This window comes from Aotus nancymaae, unplaced genomic scaffold (assembly GCF_030222135.1).
Source record: "Aotus nancymaae isolate 86718 unplaced genomic scaffold, 86718_ANA_hifiasm-v0.15.2.pri h1tg000057l, whole genome shotgun sequence".
In the NCBI taxonomy this organism is placed as follows: domain Eukaryota; kingdom Metazoa; phylum Chordata; class Mammalia; order Primates; family Aotidae; genus Aotus; species Aotus nancymaae.
In genome coordinates, this window is record NW_026988471.1 from 33,556,478 (window position 1) to 33,570,952 (window position 14,475).

The 14,475-nt window shown below is 35.6% G+C and overlaps 1 pseudogene; it reads left to right on the forward strand.

Moving 5' to 3' along the window:
- Positions 1 to 12,748: 12,748 nt before the first annotated feature.
- On the forward strand, positions 12,749 to 13,858 carry LOC105733106 (hsc70-interacting protein-like; annotated as a pseudogene).
- The last annotated feature ends 617 nt before the right edge of the window (positions 13,859 to 14,475 follow it).

A 14,475-nucleotide genomic window follows, 5' to 3' on the forward strand; every position in this document is an offset into this window, starting at 1 on the left:
ACTGGGCAGCCAAGGGAGTGCTTGTGTCACCCCTCGCCCAACCTAAGGCATCACAGCTTGCAGCTCCTGGAGAGACTCCTTTTTTCCCCTCCAGGAAAGAAGAGAAGAGAGTAAAAAGGACTTTGTCTTGCAACTTGGATAACAGCTTAACCACAGTAAGATAAAACACCAAGCAGAGTTCTGAAACTCCCATTCCAGGCCCTAGCTCCCAGACAGTATTTCTAGGCACACCCAGGGCCAGAACGGAATCTGCTGCTTTGAAGTGAAGAACTAGTCCTGGCAGGATTAATCACTTGTTGACCAAAGAGTCCTTAGGCCTTGAATATACATTGGTGGCAGCTAGGCAGTACTCATCATGGACCTTAGGTGACCCAGTATTGTGCTGGCTTCAGGTATGACCCAGCACATTCCCAGCCATGGTGGCCACAGAGAGAGGCTTCTTCTGCTTGAGGAAAGAAAAGGGAAGAGTAAAAATGATTTTATCTTCCAACTTGGGTACCAGCTCAGCCACAGTAAAATAAAGCACCAAATAGATCCCTAAAGTTATCAACTCCAGGATCTAGTTCCTAAATAGCATTTCTAGATCCACTCTGGGTCAGAGGGGAGCCCTCCTCACTAAAGGGAAACATACTTGCCTGTCTGCATTCACCACCTGCTGAATATAGAACCCGTAGGCCTTGAATAAACATAGGCACTAGTCAGACAATAGTCACCACAGGCCTCAGTGAGACCCATTTACTAGGCTGGCTTCAGGTCTGACCCAGTACTTCCTAGTGGTGCTGGCCATGGGAGCTTGTGTTGCCCTTTCCCCAACTCCAGAAAACTCAGCACAGAGAGAGGGAGACACCCTGTGTTTGAAAGAAAATAAGAAAAGAGAATAAGAGACTATGCTGATAATCTTGGTAAGGCTTTGTATAAGTCTTTTCTCATGCTGCTAATAAAGACATATCTGAGCCTGGGTAATTTATAAAGGAAAGAGGTTTAATGGATTGACAGTTGCACATGGCTAGGGAGGCCTCACAATCATGGCGGAAGGTGAATGAGGAGGAAAGTCATGTCTTACATGATGACAGGCAACAGATTGTGGGCAGGGAAACTCCTCTTTATAAAACCATCAGATCTCATGAAATTTATTGACTATCATGAGAAGAGCATGGGAAAGACCTGCCCCCATGATTCATTTATCTCCCTTAACACAGAATTATGGGAACTACAATTCAAGATGAGAATTGGGTGGGGACACAGCCAAACTCTATTAGGCTTCCAGATCTTACCCAAGAACATAAAGGTGGTACCTCTACAAATCTGCAAGAGTCACAGCATTATCAGGCTCAGGTGCCTTCTAATGCAGATACTTCTGCAATGACCAAAGACTTAGATCACAGCCCTCAATTCCCTTTTAATACCTAGGAAACCTTCTCAGGAAGAATGGGTACAAATAAGCCCAAACTGAGAAGATTGCAATAAATACCCAAATTTCAATGCCCAGACATCAGTGAACATCTATGAGTAAGACCATCCAGGAAAACATGACCTCATCAAATGAACTAAATTAGGTGCAAGAGAACAATCGCAGGATGATAGAGACATCTGATCTTTCAGAGAGTTTAAAATAGCAGTTTTGAGGGAACTCAAATTCAAGATAACAGAGAGAAGAAATGCAGAAACCTATTAGATAAATTTAATGGAGTTTGTTAACAAAATCAAGAAGAAATTCTAGAGCTGAAGAATGCATTGGAGCCTCTCTACAGCAGAACCGACAAAACAGAATTAATGAGCTTGAAGACAGGCTATTTGAACATATATAGTTAGAGAATGAAAAATTAAAAAACGGTTTAAAAAAATAAAACATGCTTACAAGACCTAGAAAATTGCGTCAGAAAGACAAATCTAAGAGTTATTGACTGTAAAGAAGTCATACAGAATGAGATTGAGGTAGAAATTTAATTCAATAAGATAACAGCAGAGAACTTTTGAAACCTAGAGAAAGATATCAATATTCAAGTAAAAGAAGGTCATAGAAAACCAACCAGATTTAACCCAAATAAGACTATCTCAAGACATTTAATAAACTCCCAAAGGGCAAGGATAAAGAAAGAACTCTAAAAGCAGCAAGACAGAAGAAACAAAGGAGCAAATGAGCGTCCATACATGCAAAGGAGCTCCAATACACCTGGCGGCAGACTTTTCAGTGTTACTTTACTGGCCAGGAGAGAGTGGCATGACATATTTAAAATACTGGACTTAATCTGCAGTACAGACCAAATGGACTTTATAAATATTTATAGAAGATTTTATCCAATGGCTGCAAAATGCACATTCCTTTCCTCAGTTCATGGAACATTCTCAAGGACAGACGATATGTTAGGCCACAAAACAAGTCTTAAAAATTCAAAAAAGTAGAAATTGTATTGGAATAGAACAGGTAATCAATATCAAGAAGAACTTTGGAAAGTACACAAACACATGGAAGTTAAACAACATGCTCCTGAATGACCAGTGGATCAATGAAGAAATTAAGAAGGAAATTTTAAAAATTATTGAAATAAATAAAAATGGAAACCTAACATACCAAAACCTATGGAATACTGCAAAGGCAGTAGTAAGAGGAAAGTTTATAGCAATAATCAGCGGTATCAAACAAGCAGAAAAATTCCAAATAAACAACCTGAAGTTTAATCTTAAAGAACTAGAAAAGCAAGAGGAAACCAAACCCAAAATCAGTAGAAGAAAAGAAATAACATCAGAGCAGAAATAAATAAAATTGAAATGAAGAAAACAATACAAAATAAAAAAGGTCTTTAACTTGACTAAGAAGAAAGAAAAACACACATAAAATCAGAGATAAAAAATAAGATATTGCAACTTATATTGCAGAAATTCAAAGGATCATTAGAAGCTGCTATATGCAACTATACACTAATAAATTCGAAATCCTATAAGAAATGGATAAATTCCTAGACACATAACCTCCCCCCCCAAGATTGAACCATGTAGTAACCAGAAACCTGAATTGACCAATAAAAGGTGGTAAGATCAAAGACATAATGAAAAGTGTGCCAGTGGCAGGGTGCAGTGGCTCAAGCCTGTAATCCCAGCACTTTTGGGAGGACAGGCGAGTGGATCACTTGAGGTGAGGAGTTTAAGAGCCAGCTGGCCCAAATGGGGAAATGCTGTTTCTACTAAAAATAAAAAAATTCAGGGGGCTGGGGCAGGAGAATTGCTTAGAACCTGAGAGGTGGAGGTTGCAGTGAGCCACAATCATACTTCTGTACTCCAGCCTGGTAATAAAGTGAGACTCTGTCTCAAAAAAAGAAAAAATGTCTCCCAGCAAATAAAAGCCCAGGACCTGATGGCTTCCCTGCTGATTTTTACCAAATATTTAAAGAATGAATATCAATTCTACTCAAACTTTGCCAAAAGATAGAAGAGGAGGGAATGCTTCTAAACTCATTCTGTGAGGCTAGTATTACTCTGATACCAAATGAAACAATGACACAATGAAACAAGAAAACTAAAGAGCAATATCTCTGATGAACACTGATGTAAAGATTGCCAAGAAAATACTAGGAAACTGAATTCAACAACACATTAAAAAGATGATTCATCATGACAAAGTGGGATTTATCCCAGGGATGCAAGGATGATTCAACTCATGCAAATCAATCAATATGATACATTACATCAACAGAATGAAGGAAAAAAACATGTGATCATTACAATTGATGCTGAAAAAGCATTTGGTAAAATTCAATAACCCTTCATGATGATAACCTTCAATAAATGGATATAGAAGGAACATACCTTAACACAATAAAAGCTGTATACATGAGACTCACAAATAGTATCATACTAAATGATGAAAAACTGAGAGCCTTTCTTTTAAGATCTGGAAAAAGACATAGATGCCCACTTTCTCCACTGTTATTCAACACAGTACTGTAAGTCCTATCTAGACAAGAGAAAGAAAAAAAGGGAATCAAAATTGGAAAGGAAGAAGTCAAATTATCACTTTTTTTTTGGCAGATGATATGATCATATATTTGAAAAAACCTAAGGACTCCACCAGAAAACTGTCAGAACAAATAAATTCAGTAAAGTTGCAGGATACAAAATCAACATAAAAAATCAGTATCATATCTGTATGACAACAGTGTACAATCTGGAAATGAAATCAAGAAATTAAGCCTATTTACAGTGGCTGTGAGTACGATAAATACATAAAACTAAACTTCACCAAAAAAGTGATAGACCTCTACAATGAAAACTGTAAAACATTGCTGCAAGGAATTGAAGAGAATACCACAAACTGGAAGGGTCTTCCATGTTTGTGGATTGGAAGAATCAATATTGTTGAAATTCCCATACTACCCAAATCAATCTACAGATTCAACGCAGGATACAAAATCAAATCCGTATCACAATATCAATGGCATTCTTCACAGAAATAGAAAAAATAATCTTAAAATTTATATGGAACCTCAAAAGACCCAGAATAGCCAAAGCAATCCTGAACAAAAAGAGCAAAACTGGAAGAATCATATTATCTGACTTTATACTAGAGAGTTATACTAAACCAAAGAGCATAGTACTGGCATAAACACAGACACAGAGACCAATGGAACTGAGTAGACAATACAGAAATAAATCCATACATCTACAGTGAACTCATTTTTGATAATGGTTCCAAGAACATACATTGGGGAAAGCACAGTCCTCAATAATTGGTGCTGAGTAAACTGGGTATCCATATGCAGAAGAATGACATCATATTTCTGTTGCTCACAGAAATAGGCCAAAATCAAATCAAAATGGATTAAAGACTTAAATCTTCCCCTTCACTTGATCTTAGCCAAAAGGCCGAGAAGCGATAAGGAGGAGTGGCCAGAGGAATGATAAAGGGACACAAGCAACTTTTGGCAGTGATGGATGTGGTCATTATCTTGATTATGGTGATGATTTCACGGGTTTATATGTAAGTCAAAACTGGTCAACTTGTTCATATTTAATGTGTGCAGTATGTTTTATGTCAATTGTACTTCAATAAAACTATTTTTGAAAAAAAAAAAGACAAATCTGAAAATTCAGTCTGTGAAACTTCTAAAACAAGTACTTGAAGGAAGCATTGCACTTGGCAAAGGTTTCTTGAGTATTACACCACAAGTACAGGCAACCAAAGCAAAAATTAACAAATGTTATTTTTGGGGGAAGGGGGCTGGAGTTTCACTCTTGTCACCCAGGCTGGAGTGCAATGGCATAATCTTGGCTCACTGCAACCTCTGCCTCCTGGGTTCAAGCAGTTCTCCTGCCTCATCCTCCCAAGTAGCTGTGATTACAGGCACCCACCACCATGTCCAGTTAATTTTTGTATTTTTAGTAGAGACAGTTTCACCATGATGGCCAGGCTGATCTTGAGCTCCTGACTTCAGGCAATCCATGAGACTTGGCCTCCCAAAGTTCTGGGATTAGAGACGTGAGCCACTGCACCCGGCTAACAAATGCTATTACATCAAATTAAAACCTTTCTGCACATCAAAGGAAACAATCAACAAAGTGAAGAGACAACCCATGAAATAGGAGAACATATTTGCAAACTATTTCTCTGACAAGAGATTAATAGCCAGAATATGTAAGAAACTCAATTCAGTGGGAAAATAATTTAATAGTGCATTTTTTAAGTGGGTAAAAGATCTAAATAGACATTTCTAAAAATAAGACATACAAACAGCAAACAGGTATCTGAAAAAGTGTTCAACATCATTGGTTATCAGACAGATGTAACTCAAAATTACAATGAGGTATCGTCTTACCTCAGTTAAAATGGCTCTTATTAAAAAGACAGAAAATAAAAAATACTGGTGAGGATGTAGAGAAAAGGGTATATTTCTCCACTGCTGTTGGGAATGCAAATTAGTACAACCACTATTGAGAACAGGAGGTTTTCCTATAAAGCTTTGGAGGTTCCTCTAAAACTATAACTAGAGCTATCATATGGTTCAGCAATCCCATTGCTAGTTATATGTCTCAAAGAAAAGAAATCAGTATATTGAAGAGATATCTGCACTCCCATGTTGACTGCAGTATTCAGAATAGCCAAAATTGACCATTCTAGACATTTTAGGCAACCTAAGTGTCTATCAGCAGATGAATGGATAAACAAAATGTGGTCCGTATAGACAATGGACTACAATTCAGCCATTAAAAAAAATGAGATCCTGTCATTTACAACCACTTGGATGGTACCGGAGGTCATTATGTTCAGTGAAATAAGCCAGGAACAAAAAGACAACTACTGCATGTTCACATTCATTTTGGGGAGTTAAAAATTAAAACAGTTGAACTTATGGAGATAGTAGAATGATGTTTCTCAGAGGCTAGGAAGGGTAGTAGGGATTGATGTGGGTAGGCAAGTGGGGATAGTTAATGGGTACAAAAATGTAGATAGAATGAAGACAATGTAGTATTTGATAGCACAACAGGGTGACTACAGTAAAAAATAATCTTTTGTACATTTTAAATACTGAAGAGTGTAATTGGAATGTTTGTAACACAGGTAAATGATAAATGTTTGAAGTGATGTATACTCCACTTTCCCTGATGTGATTATTACTCACTGTATGCCTGTATCATTAATATATCTCTTGTACCCCATAAATAAATCCACCCACTATGGACCCATAAAAATTGGAAATAATTTTTTAAAAAAGAAAAAATATATAAAGAATATTTGGTAAAAATCATAGGATAAAATGCACAAATCTCCTATCGGACTGGAAGTGTTTAGCATATATGTTTTTGTAAGTGATAAATCAAATAGATAAAAATGAAAAAAAGAACATTAGAACAACATAACTAAAATCTGCTTTAATGTACACATGTGAAACTATACCCAGTAAATTAAGAGTACACATTTTTAAAAATGCACCATAGAACATTTACAAAAACAATATGCTAGACTGTAAAGTCTCAACACATTTCCAAGATTGATGTCATCAGATCACTCTCTTACTCCAATACATTTGTCTATGAAATCAATGTCAAAATAGAGATAACAACTTTATTTAAAATTGAAAAATACACTCAAATATGTCAGAGACAAAAGAAAGTCATATTGTAAATTAGAATATTTGTAGAACTAAATAATAGAAATGCTCCATCTCAAAACTTGAAGTATGCCGCTAAAGCAGTAATTCAAGGAAAATATAAAACTTTATAATTTTAATGTTACCAAAAAGAAGGGCTAAAAGGTTTATGACTACAATAAATTCAAAGTAAGCCAATAACCTAAAGAAAGGAAATTAAATAGAATAAAAAGATACAAAAGAGAAGGTAAACAACACAAAGTTGCTTCTTTAGAGAGAGAAAATTGCCAGTCCTTTGGCAAAAGTGATCTGATAGAAAAAAAAAACCTTTCTGTAAAGGTGTGAACAATATTATAAATAAAAAATTAAACAAGAAAATATAGACAGGATATTTATCTAAATAAAATTACTAAATATTTTGATACTTTATTCCAGTAAATAAGGATGCTTAGTTGGATCATAAACAGCAGCAACATAATCTTTCCAAAATCACTAAAACAAAATATAAAACAAAGACTTTTATAATCATTTTTTAAATGGCATAAAGAAGTAAATTTTCCATATTCATAGATTTGAAAGTGCTAAATCTTGTAAAGATGTTGTTTCTAAATGTATTCATAAAGTCAATGCACTACCAATAACAAATAATATTTTTTGCCAAAAAATTATATTTATTCTAAAATACATGTAGAAGAAAAATAATGAAGAATCAAGTTATTTTTGATAATGAGATGGATAGGTATGGGTAGGTATGCCATACCAGCTATTAAGATCTACTATATCTTTATTGTAGCTAAAATACTGTGATATTGGCATAGGCATAGGGAAGTAGAACAATAGAAACCTGATATATACAACTAATGGCATCACAGATCAATGGGATTGAGTTACTTAGTTAACCTTATGAAATAATGAAATTAGATTCTTCCTCTAAACTATATACAAAAATAAATTCTAGATAGCAAATTAAAAATGAATAGAGGAATATCTATGTGAATTCAGAGTAATAAAGTATATCTTCATCAATATACACAAAGAATAAACCATAAATTTAATATATAGGTAAATAAGTGTTGATATGTTTATACAATGGAATATTACACAGCAACAAACAGGAATGGATCTGTTACAGGTATCAATATGGATGAATCTTACAGATATACTTTTGAGTGGAAAGACCATTGATAAATGAATACATATTGTATGATACCATGTACATTAATTTTAAGACATGAAAAGCGATTATATTTGATTTTAAAGATACACATTATATAATAATTACTTACAGAAGTGTATGAAACTACTAAGAACCAAATCAATATAATGAGTATGTCTGAGAGTACGTAGGTAGGGTGCGTAAGAAGCAAACGTTAGGTATTCAAGAATCTCCAGCAGCATTTGTAACATTTTATTTGAATCATGGGTACATAGCTATCTACTGTAGCATTGTTTATATCTTCTAGTGTACTGCAATATTTTACAATGAATTTTAAAACAACATTAACACACACAAGGCTTCTACTTTCCAATTCACCACTGATCCACTATTCCCCACTGTGACACAGTTTGAATGAACAAGCCTAGACTGTTGTGTTTACCTAGATTAGTTCTAAAGAGGAAACAAATATTTATTTTAAAAAATTACAGGCATACAATGTGAAATAAGCACATCATGAGGAATGGGGTATCCATCCCCTCAAGCATGTATCCATTGAATTTCAAACAATCCAATTACATTCTTTAAGTTACTTAAAAATTTCCATGTTATTATTGACTATAATCACCCTGTTGTGCTATCGAATGGTAGGCCTTATTTATTCTTTCTAACGATTTTTTGTACCTGTTAAACATCCCACCTCCCCCCCAAGCCACCCACTAGAAGTTGGAAAGATAAAACACCAAAACCATTTGTTTGGGCTGGGTTATGGATAAAAATGAAACTAGGCTGTCTCAAAGGATAGAATACTTTACCAAAAATACAGTTTATTTTGTAATGGCAACCTAAAACACTCATTTACTTTAGCTGCTAACACCCTGGGTACTTGAGTTTATGAACACTAATCAACATTAATCCAGAGAAGACATTGTGTAGATATTTTTATTATAATAATTAACACAAGATAATTGTCTGCATCTTAGGCTTAGAAACTTGTCTCATCATTTATATAAAACCAGCATAAAAGTAGATGAATGGATAAAGAAATCTATGAAACCAAAGATCAGACATGCAATTTATAATGCTTCTAAGCTGCTTTGAACCCCTTTGTAATGAGAGAACTGCTACTGCTCAAGGAATTGTAATCATTTTGCTTATAATTAACATCACTTTATTAATAATTGTTATACTTTAAATTCTCTCTGGATTGGAAAATTAACAACAGTGTTGAATAAATTAGGATAATATCAAAAGAAAGTATATTTAAAGCAAGCAAATCTTTAGTGAACAGAAAGATTGTACTCAATATAAAATGTATTTACCATGGAGGATCTGCATCTTCTGTGAGACACTAGAGAACAGATTTTGATGACCAGATGGCTTTTCCTGCCTGAGAAGTATGCACATTGGTGAGCTACTTGACTCATTTGTTTTGCTTTCATTTTGTGGCATAGTTTTTTCTCAGTTGCAGGCAACAGTTGAATGGACGTTAAAATCTGAGTTAAAATAGAACTAGAGTTTCTTTGAACAAATCTTTCTACCAATGAAAGATGTTGCCTTTCAGGTGGTCTTCAGATCTCTACTTGAACATTCTGTTGACCAAGAACTTACTGTCTCTGAGATGGATTATTTCATGGCTAAAGTGCTTGTTAGGTAATCTTCCCTTATATGTCTTTCTGGAACTTTCATCCATCGGACCTAGGTCTATTTCTCTTTTCTGTAAAAACTAAATAGTAATTTTTAGAGGTCAATTGAACAAACTCCGCATTTGGGGAGCAGCTACTATCAAGTTAAAGATTAAGAAGATAAGATTTATATGCCTATGGATTTTCAACTATTTAATGCAGAAAGACATATACATAAACATTTACACATATGGGCATTTTTATTGCTACAACCTATTTACAGTTGACGAGAAGGTGAATGCATTTTGTGTAGGAAATTGGAAAGCTTGTTAACCATGCATCATAAGTAACAGCAGCAAATCTCTAGTCTTCATCAGTAAGAGTCCTAACTCTTACTTACTGCAACTTTGATAAATGGATATTATTAACAATATGTGTTGGTTTTGCTACTGTTCAAGGTGGCCAAGTCCATACATTTCTTTCACTTCTCACTCCACATTTTGTGAAATGACACCTAAGTTGTATAAAAAGATGTGAATTAATAACTGCTCTCATAATAAGAGGAGGTTTCATCAGTGGCTTAAAGACCCTCAAACATGTGTGGATATTTGAAGTATAAAGAATAGCAGATGATTCTAGTAGCAAGCCAGAAACATAAAGAGGAGGAAACTCTAGCAGAAATAAAAAGTGTTCTTACCCTACCCACCTTCAAGCTTAGGGACCAGGAGTAGGGTACAAAACAGGTCATTTATTTATGCTTTTATTCATAATATCAAAAGCAGATGACCACATCCTTTCATTCTTCACTTTAGAGAGACTAGCCTCAAGATGAAGACTAGAGATCTGCTGTTTAAAGAAGTTGAAAAATTTAATTTATGGTGGGCAAGGATTCAGAGTCAATATCTTATATTGGTACAAGACAGGAAGTTTGGTGGTTGTAGGAGACCTATATTCTTTCCACCCATGCAAGGGAGAATGAAATCTTCCAGTTGACATATCTTTAACTCTGATATAAAACTCCAAGTTTTTCTACACAGAGAAACAGAAATGCCTACACAATGTCATAGGAGATGAAGGTCAATAACTCATATTTAACATATATGCATTCATAGATGTTAATTGAGAACAAAGTAGCACCAGAAATTTTCAAGAAGAACAAATGTAGAGAAGCATAATGATAACAAATAGAAAAAATTGCCCAAAAAATGGAACTCAAGGTACAGAAAAATGTATTTTGAGATTCCTTAGAGATTCAAGAAGATTCAGCAGTAAATAAAACAAGATCAAGCTTCTATTTTAAAAGATTATCAGAGAATTAGAAAATGTTACTGGAAAGAAAACCATTTAAAAAGTATTAGAAAATAAAAGCAAAAAAAAAAAAAAAAAAAAGATAGAGCAAAAAGTCAAAAAATGAGTAAATTTCCAGAGAACCATCAGAGAGAAACATAGAGATAGAGAGGATAGAATCCAATCATGTGGCTAATGAGCACTTTGGAAAGATCAGAAAAAATAGAGACAAGAAACTAGTCAAAAAACTAATTGGCATTATTTCACAACAAATATCAAATTGGGAGAACCTGAAAAGTTCCTGGAATGATTTAAAAAATCCTATTTCTAAACACATTAATTAAATTTCAGAACATTAAAGATACAGAGATGGTCTTAAAGGTGATTGGGGAAAATTGCCAGTTTATGGATAAATGAAGAGGAATCAGATTGGCATTAAAAAATGCTACTGTGAGACAAGAGAAAATTGTATATTCTTTCCAAGCCATCCATAATCTGTGAGGAGTTTTTTCCTCCAGATTTGTAGGGTTATACTCCAAAGTAAAATGAAAACAAAATTTAAAAATATATACACAGAATTTTAAAATGCACTTAATTTGGAATGCCATAATGAGAACTCTACTGCATAATTAGAGAATAACTAGCTCCAGTAGAAACATGAAGTCAGATGCTTCATTTTAACAAATGTTTTGGTTGAGAACTTGAATGATTTTAGAGTCAGGCCAAAGACGTATGCTTCTTATATAGGCAAGCAAAAAGAAAGGCAATTGAAATCTCCAATAAGACAAAAAAAGTTGTTGAAAGTTGTAATCCAAATTCAAAGCAAACAACTGATCCATGATTTTGAGTAAATGGTGTGGTTTGAGAAAAAGTAAACCATTTAACCCTGACATTATCTTTCAAGGAACTGGAGACAGAAAATTTTAGTTTTTATTTCCTAACTTTCTGTGCTATGTGATTTTTTTAACTATGTATATAATTTAGTTATAGAGGCAATATAATAATAGTGATAGCAGAGTTATTCAAAGGCATTTTGTGAGCAGAGAATCAGCACAGGTAGCTCAGAATAAGAATAGTCAAGAAAGTCTTCTGAGAGGAGATAGATGAGTGATACATTACAAAACAAATTCCGAAGTAATTTCTCAATAAATTGGAAGGATGGCAAGAAGATAGGGTTGGGATAGGGTAGAAGGAATTCTAGCAAGAAGAGAATGAACAAAAAAAGAGAACAATGAACAATATATATCTACTGATGCTGGATTTTCCTGTAGACTAGCTATTGAAGATACAAAGATAAATAAGAAATGCTGCTTCCTAAATGATTTACAGTCAAATGGTGAAGAAAGATAAGCAACGAAGGGCGGCAATACAGTGCTACAATACCGTGCTATTTGGTACTTCGAGAGATGAGATTTTCTATTGGAAAAGGGAGAGCAGGAGCTGGGTTGTGTGACAGCATGAGGAGAGTGATGCGTATTTGGACAGTCATTGAGGGGCATAAGAAAGCAGTTACCCCTCTTCTGTGTGGTCATGCCGAGCCAGCGCCTCGGCCTGGAAGCGGGCCACAGACCCTCAGCTTCGCCCACCACCTCCCGCCCATGGACCCCCACAAAGTGAACGAGCTTCGGGCCTTTGTGAAGATGTGTAAGCAGGATCCAAGCGTTCTACACACCGAGGAAATGCGCTTCCTGAGGGAGTGGGTGGAGAGTATGGGGGGTAAAATACCACCTGCTACTCAGAAAGCTAAATTGGAAGAAAATACCAAGGAAGAAAAACCTGATAGTAAGAAGGTAGAGGAAGACTTAAAGGCAGACGAACCGTCAAGTGAGGAAAGTGATCTAGAAATTGATAATGAAGGTGTGATTGAACCAGACACTGACAGCCCTCAAGAAATGGGAGATGAAAATGCAGAGATAACAGAGGAGATGATGGATCAGGCAAATGATAAGAAAGTGGCCGCTATTGAAGCCCTAAATGATGGTGAATTGCAGAAAGCCATTGACTTATTCACAGATGCCATCAAGCTGAGTCCTCACTTGGCCATTTTGTATGCCAAGAGGGCCAGTGTCTTCGTCAAATTACAGAAGCCAAATGCTGCCATCCGAGACTGCGACAGAGCCGTTGAAATAATTCCTGATTCAGCTCAGCCTTACAAGTGTCAAGGGAAAGCATACAGACTTCTAGACCACTGGGAAGAAGCAGCCCATGATCTTGCCCTTGCCTGTAAATTGGATTATGATGAAGATGTGAGTGCAATGCTGAAAGAAGTTCAACCTAGGGCACAGAAAATTGCAGAACATCGGAGAAAGTATGAGTGAAAACATGAAGAGCGAGAGATCAAAGAAAGAATAGAAAGAGTTAAGAAGGCTCAAGAAGAGAATGAGAGAGCCTAGAGGGAGGAAGAAGCCAGACGACAGTCAGGAGCCCAGTATGGCTCTTTTCCAGGTGGCTTTCCTGGGGGAATGCCTGGTGGTTTTCCCGGAGGAATGACTGGAATGGGAGGGGGCATGCCTGGAATGGCTGGAATGCCTGGACTCAATGAAATTCTTAGTGATCCAGAGGTTCTTGCAGCCATGCAGGATCCAGAAGTTATGGTGGCCTTCCAGGATGTGGCTCAGAACCCAGCAAATATGTCAAAATACCAGAGCAACTCAAAGATTATGAATCTTATCAGCAAATTGTCCGCCAAATTTGGAGGTCAAGCATAATGCCCTTCTGATAAATAAAGCCTTTGCTGAAGGAAAAGCAACCTAGATCACCTTATGGATGTCACAACAATACAAACCAGTGTACCTCTGACCTTCTCATCAAGAGAGCTGGGGTGCTTTGAAGATAATCCCTACTCCTCTCCCCCAAATGCAGCTGAAGGATTTTACAGTGGTTTGCCATTGGGGTATTCATTCAGATAATGTTTTCCTACTAGGAATTACAAACTTTAAACACTTTTTAACTTTAGAAATATTTAAAACAAATTTAAAGCGTCTGTTAATTCTTATATTTTTCTTTACTAATCATTTTGGATTTTTTTTTAATTTGAATTATTGGGCAGGGAAGATACTTAATGTATAGAAGATTTTTGCTCTAATTTGAGTGAAATAAAAGTTTATTAGTGTGAGGCAAACATAACTCATTTGAGGATAAAGTTTGTGTTAGATATGTGGTTCCTGAAGCATTTTGACTTGTCTTTTAAAATGCTTTATCTTTTTCTTTAAAGATTTATTTCAATAAAATTAATTGGGACCAGCAGTATTTCAGTAGAACCTGGGTAGAGACTGGAAGTACTTGGCAGGGCAGCAGCAATCTTGCTGTGTTTTATATAATGTGC